Source organism: Heliangelus exortis, chromosome 2, assembly GCF_036169615.1.
Source record: "Heliangelus exortis chromosome 2, bHelExo1.hap1, whole genome shotgun sequence".
Lineage (NCBI taxonomy): Eukaryota > Metazoa > Chordata > Aves > Apodiformes > Trochilidae > Heliangelus > Heliangelus exortis.
In genome coordinates this window covers 55,308,346-55,327,377 of record NC_092423.1, presented here as the reverse complement: position 1 = coordinate 55,327,377, position 19,032 = coordinate 55,308,346, and the positions used below count along the sequence as shown (strand labels likewise).

The 19,032-nt window shown below is 38.3% G+C and overlaps 1 protein-coding gene across 1 annotated transcript in view; it reads right to left on the bottom strand.

Annotated features, from left to right (window-relative positions):
- CNTNAP2 (contactin associated protein 2) overlaps positions 1 to 19,032 on the bottom strand; it is an 830,415-nt gene that overhangs the window by 471,318 nt on the left and 340,065 nt on the right. The window lies entirely within an intron of this gene.

The following is a 19,032-nucleotide window of genomic DNA, read 5'->3' as shown; positions in this document are numbered from 1 at the left end:
GGAACTAGCCATAAAGAGGAGACTTGGGGGTAGATTTAATTTGACATTTTCAGAGTCAGTGTGAATGCATCAAGAGTTTATGGAAGATCTGTGAAAGATTTGCAGACAAGGAAACATATCTGATGATATATTTTGTTGAATTTATTTAAATAAAACCAGAAATAGGTTAGGTAATATGTTGTTTAAATAACAAGAGAAAGGAGACTTTAGGGTTATTATCAGCACACATAATCTGCACAGCATTTATTGGCTGTTGCCTGAACTCAAGCCTAATATTCAAAAGTTTCTAGAAAATAATGTCTGTACTGAGAAACAGGCTTTCACATGATAGTTAATTTACACCACTAAAGAAGAGTTAGCATAGCCTCTGTCATTATTGTTGAGGATAATGGGAATTTCACAGGGGTAGAAACAGAACAATCATTTCCAGTTGTGTTGAAAACCAGTCAGAAACTGCTTAGCTCTTTACCCACATTACCAAACAGCATTTCTGTGAGAAAATGCAGAAAAACAAGCATTATGGTTACCGATCATATGTAAAAGTGAAAACAGATTAGAATTCAATACATATTTAGAAGAAATTGCTTCCAAGAGCTGTTAATTAACATCATAGTTCCTTTAGTGGAGTTAAAAAGCAGCTGTCAATGCAAAATAGACTGCCAAAAAACATGGCATTAGACATGAATTTCCGGTTACTTACTTGCTCATTTCTTTAGAGGGACAGTCCTTTAGATAAGAATCTGGAACTTATATTTGAGACAATGGCACAGGTTGTCCAGAGACATTGTGGATGCCCCCTCCTTGGAAGTGGCAGGCTGGATGGGGTTTTGAGCAACCTGGTCTATTGGGAGATTTCCCTGCCCATGCAGGGGTTTGGAACTGGATGATCTTTAAGGTCCTTTCCAACGCAAATCATAGTACCAGTGATTCTGTGATTCATTCTGAGAACAGGGAAGCTTTTTGCTCTGTGTTCAGGAAGCCCTTTGACTGGTGCCTCTGCGTTTTATTAGAATGCCAGCCATACTAGTGGATTAAGGTTAATGTATTCATATCTCAAATGAATAACAATGATAAACAAATTTTTGCTTTTCACATTAAGCAGACCAGTTTCCACACTTTCATCAAGTTCTCTTGATCAGCAAAAGATATGTTCTGCACTTTGAACTAAAAAAGGAACATTTCCTAACTCTGCAGTCCAAATTAATAGAAAATTGCAAAAGAAATAAGGGAAGTAGTATGTAATAAAAACTCGTCAAACCCCTCACCAACAAGTTTTAAGAAAGTTCCCCTCCTGTAAACAGCAGACTTTGAAACAGATTGCTGCTTTCAAAGGCATGTAAACTGGCTTTAGCTAAGATCAAAACCTAGTACCTATCCTACTAAACTGTTCTTATGTCTTTGGTCAGCGGAAGCACTAATGCCAGGGGTTCTGGGTGGGGGCTGTTCTGTAGATGGGGAGTACTTCCTGGCCCTGTGTGTTGTGATACTCAAATACACAATGTATACCACTAATACTGGAAGAAAACAAGACTTGGAAACATTATGCCAAGCATTACTAAACTTTGATCTGGAGAATACTAAGTGTAGAATACTGAAGACCAGCTTACGTATGTATGATGATAACCCAGATTTTTTGGTGTTTTTAATTTTTGATTGTTTTTTTGCCCTTTGTTAATTTTTTCCTTATGCTATATTATTTTGATGGAAAGAACTTTCTAGTCACTGGTATGGCCTTTCCAAAATATTCATTCTGGCAGAATCATTGTCTATGTTTGGTCCATGTTGCTTACGAGGCTGGTCCAACCTGAAACTGCAGCAGTGACTAGTGAGACCATAAAACATTCTAAAGCAATAAACTCCATGAGGCTGCATTAGTCACAGAAAGAAATCTTTCCCTTTCATTGAAGAAAAATCTTTTTTAGAAGATTAGTGGTAGATTTTGTCTTCAACAACCTGTCCTGAAAGTTTTATCTCACCTTCATGTTCAGAATGTCTCCTATAAATCAAACTCACTTGGTGATTGTTAGTAATAATATTTCTTAGCGCAGTATGCCCCATTATTTGCAACATGTATGTATAGCTCAGAAAAGGCCTTGACAAATCCATCATTTCAAGAAGAAAATATCTTGTCCTTGTAAGTTCCTATTACCAATGTGTAGTTTCTAAATGATAAATCCCACCCATAATTGTATCCCATTAGTTCATCCCTCAAGCAAGAACAAGACAACGGCTACCCCAAGACTCATCTTATAACTACAAGGTATAGGTTAATCAGTGTTAGAATCCATAGTCTGTTCCTGTATAAGCTTTCATAAGCAGATTCAGTCATCTCTCTGGACTCTTCTGCTTATGCTCTAATGATACTTACAAATACAAAAATTTCTCATTAGACTTTCAACCACATCATTTTACGTTGTTAATAATCTTCTGGCCCTTCAGATCAAAAATGGGTTCTTCTCAATTAGCATGGGTGGATGAAATAATCTTTGCTCAGATCAAAGGAGTTATTTTAAAAGCTTCCTGTGGTTTCTGTGAATACAGCATTAGAAAACTATCCTTAATGCTTCCCAGATTCTTACCAAAGGCTATTCAACTTCTGCTGTAGTTTAAACAAAAATCCCCTCTTGAATAAGAGTTGTTAGCATTTTAATTTTATATCAATAAACTTCTTTGTTTCTCTTACTGAATGGTGGATTTAGCCAATTTCTTTCAGAATAGATCTTGAATATTTCATTCTTCTAGAATACTTGCAACTTATGTAGGACAACCAAGACTAAAACTATTACACAAAGGTCATAGTACTTAGTGAAATAACAGTTAAAAGATTTCACATAATGCAACAAAATAGAAGGCTCAGCTAAGGAATGTAAGCCAAATCTGGAACAAAATAAAGATTGGTTTTCATTAACTTTTATGTAGTGCTATTACAGTCTACAAACATTTGTAGGTTTATTACTCAACAGCAACTAACTTCAACTTAGGTAGTTATAATGAGCACATTTCGTTATGAAAATCACTTTCATTTGGAAATTCAGATTATTTCAGGTAATAAAAGAGATTAACATAACCAATGCTTAAAATTAATTTTTCAGTAACAAAACAATAAACTCTCAAACTGTGAGTTCCAAATAGGTAATTAATCATGACAGCTCAAGTCTTTAAAGTAACACTGTAACAACAGCTAAGGTTTTAATGCATACAAAGAGATGTATAGTATTTCTTTATTCAAAATTCTATTTATATTCTGCAATTTTGTTTTTCAATGTCTTCTCTACTTTATCCTGTTTGCTAGTGTAACACCATTTTAAAGCCACAGAAAGTTCATTTTTTTATTTTATTTGCAGTCTGCTGACAAGTGTCACTAATACCTATATTGATTTAATGCCAGTAGAGGCCACCACATACAGAACATCATATGTACAGCAAAGTTCACTGTCCTCCCTACTCTATCCCCTAGCTTCAATAAAGGCTCATTTTATAAAGATCACAGTTTAAATCTCTATAAGTCATTTTCCAGACCAATTATTCTGCTGGTGAAATGGGATTTCTGAGTGATCTCTTGTAGGCAGCAAGTGCCCAGACGGTGCCCCCCCCGCCTGTGCCCAGCTGGGGCTAGCCCAGGCACGCATGCCCGGGTTCGGTAGGTGTGGCTTCCGGAGAGGATTCCAGAGCCGGATGGATCAAAGTTAGCTCCTGATACTATCAGAGCCAGCACTAGCTCGACTGACTCCCACGGCGAGACTCATCCCACGCAACAATCTCTTAATTCATTTACAGTATAGAAGATCTATCTAAAGAACATCAAGATAACCTGCCAAACAAGCCCCACACACAGCTTTTTCAGATTAAGATGACTAAGAAGCAGCACTTCCACAACTTTTAGAAAGCAGAGAGTGAAAGTGCTTTTACATTACTAGCACCTTAATAGCTGGTAAAGACCATAAATTGAAAGGCTTGTATTTGGGCTGAGAGGAGGAAAAGGACTACAGGTATAGAAGTATTTTTACACAGTGTTTAGTAGTAGAACTACCTTTGTTTAACAGAGATGAACTGAAATTTAGCAGCCTAGCCAGAGATACTTAGTAGGGAAAATGGTAATAGTGGCGTTCAGCAGTGAACATAAGAGTTTCAAAGATCAGATGACTTCAGAGAGACAGAAGTAAAATGAGAGGATGCATGACATCCACAACTTCATTATCAGTGTTAAAACATAAAATCATGGGGATTTTGTTATCATTATACTTGCTTGGTTTGTACTTGTACATGCTTCATTTCCCTAAAGACCTGCATTTCAGTGCATCAAAATTGAATTCAATTTTAGCAAAGCTTCCTTCAGTCAAGATGTCTTGTGAGCTGGTCAGTTCTACTCTCCTATTCCTTTCCTACAGCTTCAGCTGTCAATACTGATCTGCTGTCAGAAGTTTTTTGGCTTTTATATCTTCTTTATATCTTTATATATATCTTTATATATATATATCTTCTTTATATCTTTATATTTCTTTGTATCTTCTTAGCAAGTGAACCTGCCCTAAGTCTGTCAGAGTGGCCTCTTTGTGAAAAGTGGTGATACAGTATCACAGAGGTAACATTCTCTGCAGGTTTAACTCCTTTGAAACAAGAAACTTGATCTACATCCTTTGCTGTTCAGCACTCTGACAAGAATACAAAAATTCGTTACTAGGGCATTAAAAACACTACATGCAACAATATTGTCAATTTAAGAGCTGACAGTTTAAGATGTGGAGGCCAGATATGGAATTTCTCATTAGAGAGGAAAAAAAAGAAATAATCTAAGGCAGGTTAATGCTCAGTTAACAAGCCTTGCAATAGCCAGTTTTTGGTTACTTATGACTTTTCCAAAACTTTAACACATCAAGATGTGTTGAATTGACTGAATTTTCTTTACCCTTTAGAATGTCAGCTAAAATGAGTGAGTGTGTGAGATGGGAACTATGTCTGCTGTTTTGAGGAGATCCATCACTGCTGCCAAGATTTGATCAGAGGTTCACTGGGGATATGATAGAAGATATGATGTAGCACAATATGGAAAAAAAGGCAGCTGTTCCCCAAAAGCTCTGTGATTACATTAATGTAGAATCTGAGCCTTCCCTAATACAGCCTGCTGACCAGAGACCAAGCTAAAAATGACTAAGATTGCTAGATGAAGACAAGGGAAAGAGGAAAGCAAGAATATCCAATGAAGAGCAAAAGCAACAGAGATTGAGTTTAGGAGCTGAGAGAGTGGGAGAAATAACTCGTCTTTGTCCCTCACTCTCTCAAGAACTTGCACTTTACAGCTAGGTGAAAAGGATATGAAGATTGACAGGTAGTGCACTAAAACCTTCTGAAAGTTGCATTGTTCTTATAATTTCCTGTATTAGGTAATTCTGTATAATCTGTAGTTAATACCACAATATTATTTTTTCCACAGTGCATATTACACACTAGTCACTTAATGCCTTGCTGACTGTTAAACCCCAGACTAATTCCTCGAATAAGCTAAAAGATGCATATCAAACAATGCAAGAAAAAGGTAATGTGGTGGCTAGGGAAGATTAAATGTCATTCTAGAGAACTGTAACCTGTTTCAACATGTAAAGCTGATTTCTAATATAAAGCTGGGGTTCAGATTTGCATTCAAATATTTGTATTTGCATTAATCTCAAACTTCAGATCTCAGATTGCATGACTGAATTCTTACATAGCTTACAAAGAGAGCTTAATATGGAGACATTAATTTTCCAAAATGACAGTCAGAAGTAACCACCACTTCTTGCACATCAAACTTTAAAAATATTACCTTTTGAATATTGTAGAGCTATGCAGGATTATCATAACAGATACCCAGTCCTTCCATCTTTACAAACACATCATCAGAAAACTCCATCTCCTGTATATGTATTTCTAAAATAATCTAAACACTTATAAATAGGCTTTTTCTGGTTTGCATAGCAGCATATAATTCACTGTACTTCAGCTTTCAATAAAGAGTAGAGAGACAGTGCTAACTATCACCAGAAAACTCTCTTCAGTACCAGTGACATTACACATTGTCCACTCACATCAAATAATGATGTAGTTCAGAGAATGCAAATCTCTATTATATATTTTTGTCTCTGACACAGATCCTACAAGTCTACTTCTTTAGAGAGGTTTAGTAATCCATATTCAGCCTATTTACTTTCTTGAATCTCTGCCACACAGACACTAACTTTTAAATAGAATAGAAGTTTTACATGCTGAACCATACTTCATAATGCAGCATATTAACACCATTATTCGCAAAATTACAACATTTTACTATAAAATTTATATTAAAAGAAGAGGCCAGTTACAGTATCACATCATACCATTTATGCATTACTATATTGCTGCTTTTTAATTACTTCAAAGTTTAAGGCTCATTCTGATTGGTTGTTTAATACCTCAGTCTACATTTTGGACCAATTAAGAGCCAGTGATTTTATGAAATATAAATATTCAGGAAATGTAGTGAGAACCACAAGTCACCAGGTGTTGCCGATAATGAACTGGGAGCTTAGGCCCAGCTGTGCCCAATAATTAGGGCCTGCCCCAGCCGGAAATGGGCGGGGCTGAAGGGCAAAATAAAAGGCATGCTCCCAGAAGCAGAAGAGAAGAAACAAGAGATGAGGATGCCTGAGGAGAGGCATGGCAAGAGAACTCCTGGAGAAGAGCCATGTCCCCGAGAGAAGGCTCGCCGCAACAAGGAAATTTACCCATATAACTGGAAACTTCAACTTCTTTAAGGTATCTCAGTACAGTTTAATGCTGGAAGAAATGAGATTAGGAAAGAAAAACCCTAGGAATGTATACTTACTTTCAGGGTAGTAACACCAAAACACTTGAACAAATTTGTCTATGATTTTTTACTTCGCTTTCTTTGAGAAATCCACTCCCTGTAAAAAGGTGTTTTTAAAGACTTCTCAAGAGTGAACAAAAAAAAAAACAAAAACAACCTGAAACACCAACTCAAGGTTCTCTACACCTTCAGTGCAGAGACAATACCAAAAATACACTGGAAAAGTCAAAGAAAATCACCACAAGAAAATAAAATAACATTAGCAACAAGCTGAATTCATTAAATTGTACTCAAATATGTTACAACCAGTGTAATTTGTTTTGACAACAGCAGGAAAGTGGAATCCAGCTAGAGGAAAGATCAAGGGCAGATTTTATTGATAGGAGACTGTGGCTGCAGCGTGTGCAAGAACACCACACTGAAGGAGAGATATTTTCTACTGCAGTGGAAAGAGAACTATGTTGAGAGTAGAGTGAGTTGTAGTGTCTTGCAAGCACTACTAATTAGTGAAGGAAAAACCCAACGTTAAAATATAGTTAGAAAAAGAAAAGTTGTCATACAAATGCCTTTTCAGAAAGAAGCTGTGAGCACTGTTTACATCTGACAGTTTTATCTTTGTAGGTTTTACCTAAACTTCAGTATACTCTAACTACCATCCTTCTTATATTTTTTAGATGTAATGATAATCTTCAAGTCTCAAAAGTCTTAAGTATGTGCTACAGTTGTTTCCATTTGCAATTGCATTTGTTTTCTCTAAGGGAACTTAACAACAATGCCATGTCAGCAGCTTTGCTTTATTTGTTTCAGCACTAGGAGTTACCTGATTTATGAATAAAAACTCTTTAAGGCTTTGAAAATGAAGCTTTAAAGAGGCACATCTTCAGTATGTTTGTCTAACAGTGTTCTCCCTTTACTCCCTTTCTTCTATTTCTCTGTCACTTTGGTAAAATCTATCATAAATTAAGGAGGCTGGCTTGATGGGAAAAGGTAAACTATTTGCACAAAACCGTACTCAGTTTCCAGCAAATCTATGATATGGACTAATAAACCTGAAATATTTAAAAAAAGGACTGAATCTATCCTCAACTGGTATAAAAATTTTTCATAATTCATTGTCTAAGTATTGAAACAAAGTGGAGGTAACAATGTCACATTTCAGAAATTGATATCATTCTTCCACACATTTCAAAAGAATGAAGTAACTAAGGCCAAGTAAGTGAGAAGCTGAAGACAATATTTTTATTCCTCATCCTCTCCCCTGTCACTTCAAATGCTTTAATGTTTCAATGGACTTTGCACAGCAAAACATTTTTTACAATAAATTTTGCACATATTATTGGCTGGATTTGGTCAGAATTTTGTGTCATTCTTTCTTGAAGCATGAAAATAAACAGTCTTCATGATCACGGTGGTTCATTGTATAAGCTTTCTTCTAGCATTTTCAAAGAATGGATCTGAGAAATTTCCTTATGGTATGTTTTATGGAGAATTTTGATAGCTAATTTTGTAAGACAAACTCAGAATAATACTTTGAAAAACAGTTTGCAAAACAATGGTTTTGACACTTCTTTTTTCTAACATATTGACAGCGCAACTATTCCTCCAAACAGGAAGAACTTCTCATGGGTAGACTCATTAGCAAGAATGCACAGACAAATGTTCACCAATCACTACTTTAAATAGGCACAAGGGAAAACATGCTAATTAAAACTAAAATTTAACACAACTCAGCATTCAGCGAAGTCAATGACTTCTTTGCTTAATATTTGAAAAGAAGATAATTTTTGTCAGCTGATCATGATTGGTAAGAATATCACCAAGCTAAGTCAAAGAGGTTTACACTATGGCTAAGATTAGATTTAGCCCTTTCTGAGCCTTCATTGGTATGGTAGACAAGACTCATTCCTCTGTCATGGTATTTTTTTGCTGCTGACAAGCAGTGTTGGGTGGAATGGTTCCACATGGGATTTTAAAGATTATTATGAAAATATTTTTCCTGTAACTGCACAAATACAAATATTATTGTAGATTTTTAAGGGTTTTTAAAGATAATTTGTGTTAAATTTATGTGCATGAAATAAAACAAAGTGATGGACACTTAAAGGAGATTGGAAGCAAATTAAATCAAGTTTTCCCCTATTTGTCTGCAAGAATTTGTTTATAAGAATTACAAAAATAATAATCAACAGTTGTGCCTCACTTGAACAGGTTTGTTGTGTTTAACACTGATATATTTCAATTCAGAAATTTCTGTAATTTTTTTAAACTTTCATTCACATTACTAAAACAGTATTTAGTCAAGATGAACTCAATCTTTGTGTAAGCACATACACTATAAAAACTATTATAATATCTGAAATAGTAACTATTTAGAAAAATACAAAATTAATAAGTAAGAGCACCACAGATAGAACAGACTATATGAGAATATAAAAGTAACACTTTACAGGAACATGTTTAATTTTCTCATGCATTATTATTGGACCCAAAAAGAATTGAGTTCCAGCTAAAAATTAAGGGCTTCCTTTTATACCTTTCTGAATAGGATCTCTGTGAATAAGCAATATCCAGAGGATCCAGGGAACTACAGGCCTGTCAGCATGACCTAAGTACCTGGAAATATTATGGAGAGATTGATCTTGAGTGTGCTAGGTGACCCATGACCTAGTGGATGAGGTAAAGGCTGTGGACATTGTCTAGCTGGACTTTAGTAAAGCCTTTGACACCATCTCCCACAGCATTCTTCTAGAGAACTTGGCAGGTCATGGCATAGACGGCATGAGGGTACTCTGCTGTGTTAAAAAAAGGCTGCATGGCCAGGGCCAGAGAGCTGTAGTCAACAGAATTAAATCCAGTTGGTGGCTGGTCACCAGTGGCGTTCCCCAGAGCTCAGTTGCTGGAACACAGTTTTTGGAATGAGTTCAGAGAAGGCAACTAAGCTGGTGAAGGGTCTGGAGGACAAGTCCTGTGAGGAGATGTTGCGTGAGATGAATCTCGCCGTGGGCGCGAGTTCGGTTTGCGAGCAGAGTCAATCGAGCTAGTGTTGGTTCAGATTAGTATCAGAGAGCTAACTTCGGTCCGCCTGGCTCTGGAACCTCTCCCGGGACCACTTCCGGGACCACACCCTGCCTAACCCGGGCATGCGCACCAGGGCCAGCCCCAACCTTCCTGGCACCTGCCGCCTACAAGGAGAGGCTGAGGGAGTGGGGAATGTTTAGTTTGGAGAAGAAAAGGCTGAGAGGGGACCTTATTGCTCTCTAAAACTACCTGAAAGGAAGCTGTAGGCAGGTGGGTGCTGGCCTCTTCTCTCAAGTGAATAATGATAGCTCTGTAGCAACAGGTGAGGGTTGAAACAGTAGGTGAAAGGTGCACTGGAAGCTGAAGACCCAACCCTGCATGCAGGAAGCTCAGAACATTGGTGTCTCGAGACTGACCCAGGAGATGACAGTCTTGTTCGGCTGCAGCCTGAGTGATCAAGCAGCCTTTTTCAAGGACAGCGCTGATTGCTCCATACGGAGAGGGGCCTAGAACAGGTGGCCTAACCAAAGCTCATCTCCACCCCCCACCTGGTTGGCTACCTGCAGTCAAAGGGCATCTTCTGATGCGGTCGAACAAAGACAAAGAGACAAAGGCATACACCTGCCCCTAAAGGTGTGTTCAGATTGACACTTGCATGTTGGAACATCAGAACCATGCTTGATACAGTGGACAGTGGGCATCCTGAGCATCATTCTGCTCTAATTGCCCATGAACTGTCACAACTTAACATAGACATTGCTGCTCTCAGTGAAGTTCGTTTTCAAGAGGAAGGCAGTCTAAAAGAACATGGTGCCGGAAACACACTCTTGGTCAGGCAAACCCAAAACTGATAGACACCTCTCAGGAGTTATCTTCATGATTAAAAACTCCACCACCTCCAAACTTAAAAATTTGCCGACAGGTCATTCTGCAGTATTTCTTTACACCTCCCGCTACACAACAAGCAACATGGTGTTCTCTTCAGTATATATACCCTAACTCTCCAACCTGACCATGCAGAAAAAGTCAAATTCTACACCAACCTGTGACACTTCAATCAAAAGGCTCCTGCAGATGATAGGATCATAATCCTTTCCTACTCACCAGAGTATGAAAGAACTAAGAAGCCTGGAAAGGAGTACTAGGTGAGCATGGTGTTGGAAACTCTAATGACAATGGACGTCTCCTGCTAGAGTTTTGTGCTGAGCAGAAGCTCACCATCACCAACACTATCTTCCAACAGAAAGACAGCCTGAAGACAACCTGGATGCATCCTTGATCCAAGCACTGGCACCTCACTGACTATGTCTTAATGCACCAGAGAAATGTTGGTGATGTCTGTCATACCTGAGCAATGCTCAGTGCAGAATGCCATACAGACCACCAATTTCTACGATGCAAATTTTGGGCAAAGCCCAAACCTAAGAGGGGTGGCATCCCAAAGAGAGGGCTCAAAGTTAACAATCTTCAAAAAGATACAGTGAGAAACAGGTTCTAGGTAAACCTTCAAGCTAGACTTTTAGATCATCCCATCTCTCCTGAAGTGCTTTGGCGACACATTAAAATAGTATCCTGGAGTCCTCTGAAAAATCCCTAGGGTTCTCCTCAAAGAAAAATGAAGACTGGTTTGATGAAAACAACCATGAGATCCAAGAATTGTTGACAAAGAAGAGAACCGCTCACCAAGCACACCTCACTCAGCCATCTTGCCACGTAAGAAAAGGAGCCTTTTGTCATCCATGCAATGAGCTCCAACAGACACTTGGAGACATCCAGAACAAGTGATCAATCTAGCAGAAAAGACTGAACCATGTGCAGTTACAGGTGACCCCAGAGGGCTCTATGAAGCACTGAATGCAGTATATGGACCCACAGACCAGGTCCAAAGCCCCCTGCTCAGCACAGATGGCCAAATGCTTCTGACAGATAAAACCTCCATCCTGAACCAATGGTCTGAACATTTTCAGACTCTCTTCAGTGACAGCCGTGTAGTCCAAGGTTCAGCAATTCAGCACATTATACAACAACCAGTGAAAACCGAACTGGACATAGCCCCTACTTTGGGAGAGACTCTTAAGGCCATACAGCAACTGAAAACTGCTGGGGCAAGGCAGCTGGGGTTGATGGAAGTATGTATCAGAAGTATGGAAGCATGGAGGCCAAGCACTCCATGCTAGATTTCATGAGTTCGTTGTGAGGTGTACTACCACCAGATCTCCATGATGCAGTCATCATCACGCTGTACAAGAAGAAAGGAGAAAAGTCAAACTGCTCTAACTACTGAGGTATAACTCTGTTCTCCATTGCTGGAAAAATCCTCTCAAGAGTACTTTTGAATAGATTAGTACCTGATACAGCAAAGGAAGTTCTACCTGAAAGCCAATGTGTTTTCAGAGTCAATAGGAATACCACAGACATGGTATTTGTTCTCAGACAACTGCAAGAGAAATGTAGGGAACAGAACAAAGGTCTTTATGCGACATTCATTGACCTCACTAAAGCTTTTGACACTCTGAGTAGAAAGAGCCTGTGGCAAATTTTGGAACGATTAGGATGCCCCCCCCAAGTTCCTCAAAATGATCATCCTGCTACATGAGGATCAGCGAGGCCAAGTCAGACATGGCGATGCACTCTCTGAATCCTCCCCAATAATCAATGGTGTGAAACAAGGCTGCGTTCTCCCACTCTATTTACAATCCTCTTCAGCATGATGCTTTAAAGGGCCACGGTGAATCTTGATGAAGAAAATGGCATTTACATCTGGTATGGTACTGAGGGGAGCCTATTCAAACTAAGGCAACTGAAGGCCCACACCAAGACCCTAAATCACCATGTCCCAGAGTTGCTTTTTGCTGATGATGCCGCCCTCATTGCTCACACTGAAGCAGCTCTGCAGTGCATAACATCCTGCTTTGCAGAGGCTGCAGATCTTTTGGGGCTGGAAGTCAACTTGAAGAAAACAGAAGTTCTCTACTAGCCCATACCACAGGAAGATTTCCATCATTCTCACATCACCATAGGGGAATCAGAGCTTAAGACAGTCCAGCAGTTCAGCTATCTGGAATGCATTATTTCCTCTGATGACAAGATCGACAAAGAGATAGACAACAGATTAGCAAAGGCATATAGAGCCTTCAGAAGACTTCAGAAGAGAGTCTGGAGCAATAAACACCTGAAGAAAAAGTACAAAGATCAGTTTCTGCAGAGCCAGTGTACTGTCTACTCTTTTATATGGGTCTGAATCATGGGTCATCTACTGCCACCACCTGCAGCTCCTTGAACACTTCCATCAGTGCTGCCTCTGTACAATCCTAAACATCCACTGGACTGACAGTGTGACCGATGTCACTGTCCTTGAACAGGCAGGGGTCACCAGTACTGGGGCCATGATACTGAGGATGCAGCTGTGCTGGGCAGGGCACGTCTCCAGGATGGAGGATCACCTCCTCCCAAAGATTGTGCTCTTGGTGAACTTGCTACCAGCTGCTGCAACAGAGGAGCCCCAAAGAGGAGATACAGGGACTCCCTGGAGCAGTCCCTCAGCTTTTGCCATCTGCCATCAGTGGTCCACTCTGGCCTCCAATCAGGAGACATGGAGACACACCGTCCATAACACTCCTGCCTCTTTTGGGAATGCACATAGAATCAGTCTCGAGGAGAAAAGACAACACAGAAAGAACAGTGCCTTGCCAGTATCATCAAAGGAGATTTTCTTCTGGGCCTTTTGCAATTGGACTTGCTTATCCCACTTGGTCTTATCAGCCATCAGCGTGCTTACATTAAGTGTGGGTATGCAGCAAGATGAACCTCTTTTAGGGCATGGCGCTCCAAGGTCCTACCAGGTGTTCCAGGAGAAACTCACAAATGGTGCTCTGAGTCTAATGCTCTCAGGGCTGACCAGCCTGAATCAGTGCTACTGCTCCAAAAGTGGCCTCCCCTCTGGCTTCCTCAGGTGTGAGCTTTATTGGCCCCCTAATCCTGCTCATGCGCAGCAGGGGCCCGCCCTAATCAGGCACAGATGGGCTTAACACAAGGTCATGCCCACTACCCGGCAATTAGTGCCACCTGGTTGCCTCATTTCAATACATGGGTAGAGCCCTTAAATCTTCGTTCGTGGAGCCATGCAATGAGTTGAGTGAGCAGAGACTCTTATATTAGTCCTATAAGAGAGTTCAGTTTCACTATTCACAATATTTTCCTGTATCTGTACCCTTTCAGTCATGGGTGCTCAGTGTATCGGTTAGTAACGTGCATTAAGTAGTGAGCCATACTGACTTCAGGGGAAGTTACACCACATCATTCGCTCAATATACCCATAAAGGTGACATTGCTGTTGCAGGTGAGTGGAGTGATCTTTATAAGACAAAGCCACAGTAGACAAGGACTCAGAACCGTAACAGCCAGTTTTAGTTAAGACAAAGTGAAACTAAGGAAAGGTACACAGGAAATTCCAGGAGAAAAATGAGGTTTTTATTCATGTGGAAGGAAAGTTGAATTTAAGAGAAGTGTTTCTAGTAATAAAATACCTGGAGAATTAAGAGCCAGTAAAAATAACAGTGGTCACCTTGCAGACATTGCTACCGAGACAGTAAGATACCAGACATAAAAATCCTTCCAGACAGGATAGGTCAGGATTGCTTAAACAGAAACCAACAGTATATTCACAACACTTCCAGAAGACTTCAGGGCCATGCTATAAATAGTAGTCAAAACTTTTGCACCTACTAATATATCAAATCACTTTGTCATGTTTAATAATATCTGATATTCTACCAGCATCCCAGCAACAACAAAAAATGGCAAGTCACATAAAATTCTAATCACATTTCATATTTTTTTTAAATGCTCCCATAACTAAAAGTCATTATCCTAGCAAATCTCTCTCTCATGTAAGTTTCCACCCAGTATCTTATGAAGTAACCACAAAAAAGGAAAGTAGAAGTTAACTATCAAACTCAAGAACTCTTCTATAGCATATTCATTAATTTTGTTTAGTTTAGGGTCATAGAAATAAGTTGGATCTCAGGAAAATACACTGACAGCTTTTACAAAGCAATTAATTTTGCATGTTATAACAAAGGGAGTGTACACTGGTATTTTTTATTCTTCACTTGTAGTTACTATACACAAATCATTATATTCAAAGATGCATGCAGTAAGTCCTTGGTTAGCTATAAAGGATGCTCTGTTGAGCAGGTGGAAAGAATGGGGAATGTTATAAGACTTGCAGGCTTTTCTCTGCATAATCTAAGCAGAATTAGCATGTCAGGAGGAACAGAAATGCCAAGCAGGCAGCTGGCACATAATTTCAGCTAGATAGAGCTTCAGATGATTGCCTTACATATCCCTGGACATTAACTGTTACTTTAGGTATGTCTGATGGTTGGTATTTCCAAAGGCATCCAAGAGTATTAAACATCTGAAGTCTCACATAGCTTTAAAAAGTTCATCATCCAACTCACTTGTGCTTCCTTTCACAGTGATTTTTGGCTCAGTAGTATGTCAGAATGCTCTGAAGTGCTGAGAGCTCATTTTCCTATGCAAGCTAAATCCACTGTGCTGTACCAAGTTCCTTCCTTCCAAGGGAAAGGGTTCCAAGAGGAACCATGTAAATGAAGAGACTGGATTTTTCAAACACTAAGTTGCTCCTCAATACCCAAAGAAATGCAAAGTTCCTTTTACAGTTAACTTACTGGATTTCTGATTATTTTACCTAAAAAAGGAACAGAATGAGCAGTACTAAAAATTTTTTTAAAAAAATTAAAATTATTTAAAGCCAGTATGTATGTACACAAATTAAATTACTTTCTAAAAAAGCATTCTTCATAGTGAAAGCTACATAATAACTTAATATCTTTTCAGTAATAAAAGTACTACAAAAGCAGGTAATATGCATAATACACTTCAATTAAACTGAAAGAAGAACAAGAAAAGTAGAGAAACAACTGTTTTCAACTAAAGCAGTAGCCATTTGGTCCAGGGCTAAATTTCCTCTACAAAAGCAAAGTGTAGTTTCATTTACATCTTTGCAACTCCACTGATATTTATTGAGGCTGAAGATAAGAGTGGAGGTAACATGCAAAGAGCATGCACTCCACCTTTCCTATCAAAAATTTTTTTCTGAAACTTATCATTACAGTAACACTTTCTTCTTCATCACCCTGGCTGATGTCACCAAGGTTAAGAAAATCAGTTGGATGAGCTGATGACAAGTTCTACTAAAGGAAGCACATTTTGAAAGGTGATACTTCATAAGACCTCTTCAATTGTACCAAGATCCTTAAAATTTCCTTTAGGGGCGGCCTGAATCTTGGAGGTACTGGCTTTGCCAGTAGTGCTCCTAATAAGTGTCTGGATATTTTCATAATATTCAGAATTTTCTTACTGTATCTATATGGCATATTTGCATTTTACTTGGTCTGAGGCATTTACAAAACATATAACTGTTCTTCAACTGTTCTCCAATGTATAACTGGCATGTATTTTTAGGGAAAGAAACAGATGGCATTGATGTAGAAACTGCAATGAACATCTGTACCAAAACAAAGATATATTGTGTACACAAAACACCCCAGTGGATTGAGGTATATAGGGAAACCTCATGACCTACCAAAATTAGAATCTCAGAAAACAAGAGTGAAGGTAGGAGAGGTGATAAAATTTCTCTAGTTGCTAGGCATTTTATGGAAAGAGGCCACATTCAATTATCTTATTAAAACTCAAAGAAATTGAAAAGAACCAAAAGCCCAGGAGGGGTGGGGTCAGAAAATCCATTTCAAAGACCTGGGAAGCTTACTCTAAATTCACCTTGAAAACACTTTCCCCATCACAGACTTCCTAAGAGCCTTTTGATTTCTTTCCTACTTAGAGAAGAATTACAGAACTCTTCCATTCCTGAATAATGCATTTAGAAGTGGGTCACTTCAGTATTTTATGTCAATTATAACGGTTTGTTCTTAACTAGGACTTTGTCGGAATTTATTTCACCTTTGATCTGTCTCCAACTCATCTAGCAAACTTAATTTGTATTTTATTCTGCTTCTCATTTCTCACCCTCTGGCTGTGTTATTTGATAGCATAACTGCTTTAATACTAAATGGTGTTGACTAAATAATTCCTACGAGGATTCTAAGGGCATCAGAATAACCTGAGGTTTTAAGATTGTCACAGCCATTTCAGCCAGAAAGAATCTGATTTTAAAAATTGAAATTGCCAGTGCTGGATACTTAGCTCATATGGTCTGATGTGGCTCTCACAGCTTCTGTTGTTTTTAGTTTCTTGTACATAGCAACACCTAAGAGGAAGATGTGATGGGAAGTTACAGAATTTCCCACCCCATTTCCACATCAGAGAATACTGTCTACAGTGTTCTACTACTACAACAGACAACAGTATTGCTCTATGCTCAGACACCTTTCCTGACTTGAGAATTTATTGAATTTAATATTTATTGATAGCTAATAAGCACAGCATTTTCAATAACAAAGCAAGGGCTTGCTTTGTTAGCATGGAAAACTATGCATGCTAGCATGGAAAACTTTTGCTAGCATGGAAGCTATGCTGGTTTAAGAAGATTAGAAGCAGAGTCAAGACCTCTACAGTTAGTTGCTAAAAAATTGTTTTCCTGTGTTTTTCTACTATTGGATAAGAAGAACAGAACATGAACAGTAACAGTACTGCAGCAACAAGTTTGCTAAGTATATACCAAATATTTAGCATTCCAAATAGAAATAGCAGACTCCTAACTCAACACATGGTTTTGCAAGTGATATCAGTGATCAATAACAGACTAACAGTATTCTCCCTGAATCCACCGATCACACCTAATTGCTAATAGAAAGCAAAAAAAAATGTTCTTTCATTAAGATTTCATTGTTTTTGTATTGAGATAACAAACATATTCTACAAAGCCCACTTCATAAATAGTCACAGCTGTGAATAAATCATCCAAATCAGAAGATGCCAAAATATTTTCCCTTTAAGCTATTAAGAATATATTCTCAGCCTACTTGTTCTGCTTTATATATCATTCAGTCAGCAAGCTGCACAGCCCTCTACTATTCCCCTAAGACATCTTCTTCATTATTTCAAGTGGCATTGCTGAAGAAGCTTTTCTATATCTATGATAATACAAACACTAAAGGCTGTAAGTATTTTTATAAACATAAGTGGACTTAAAAGAGATTTTTTTCATATTTATCAAGCTTAAGCCCAAGCTACCCACTAGCCTGATGAACAACTTTCATACGAACTAAGGAAGGAAACTAAATCAGTACCCAGTCTTTTTCTCTTCACTACCGTCTGTCCCTCTGGCTTTAATTCTCCCTCTTTCAGAATCCTATCTGGCACACAGAGAAGGCTTTTTCAATAAATCAATACTCTAATAAAAAATGACTGCCTCTATGTACTCCACATATTAAGAGTTTCTCTTGTACAGCTAAAAAACATTCACCTTGTGCTCTACACTTGACATTCATTTTGAATAACAGACCTTACTTAAAGAAACACCTGTAAAAATGTGAATTTAAAATAGCACAATGTTAAATATTGTTTGCTTTGGAAATATTTTTCTGTTGAAGCATACATAATAGCTAATCAGTTTATTTTGGTTTCAAAAAAGGCTGATAGAATTTTGCTGGTTTTGAAGTATATGTTTGAAAAAGAACAAGGAAATGCACATAATACCCATAGATTTTTTTTGTCAGCAAAATGGAAGGCTACTGCTTTCAACAAGAATAAAATTAGCAGCCTAGTCATGAAAAATGTGAAAAATAAACAAAATTATATGCTTTTTACTAAAATTATTATAAATCTCTCTGTAGCAACTATACACAACAAATGTGCTCCCCAGTATCCATCCTTTCCAAAACTCTATGTTTAAGGGCAGAATTTTTAAAATTACTTTTGTATCTCACATTTGCTTCAAGAAAATAGTTAAAAGAAAAGGCAGGGAAAGCAAAGCCAAAGCATAATAGACTCATTGAGGAATACCAACAACCAAAAAATAACTCCATATTCTGACAATTACCATCATCCCAAATGGGTTCTGAGAATCCAGGGACAGCCCTCCTGACAGCAGCTTCAACTTGAATTGTGTTTTGGACTAAGCTCTGTTCTGTCCTCACAAAAATAATACTGCAGAGTTGTACGAGGTGTACAGCTCCTAAAACCACAGCCAGTCAACATCATTACAG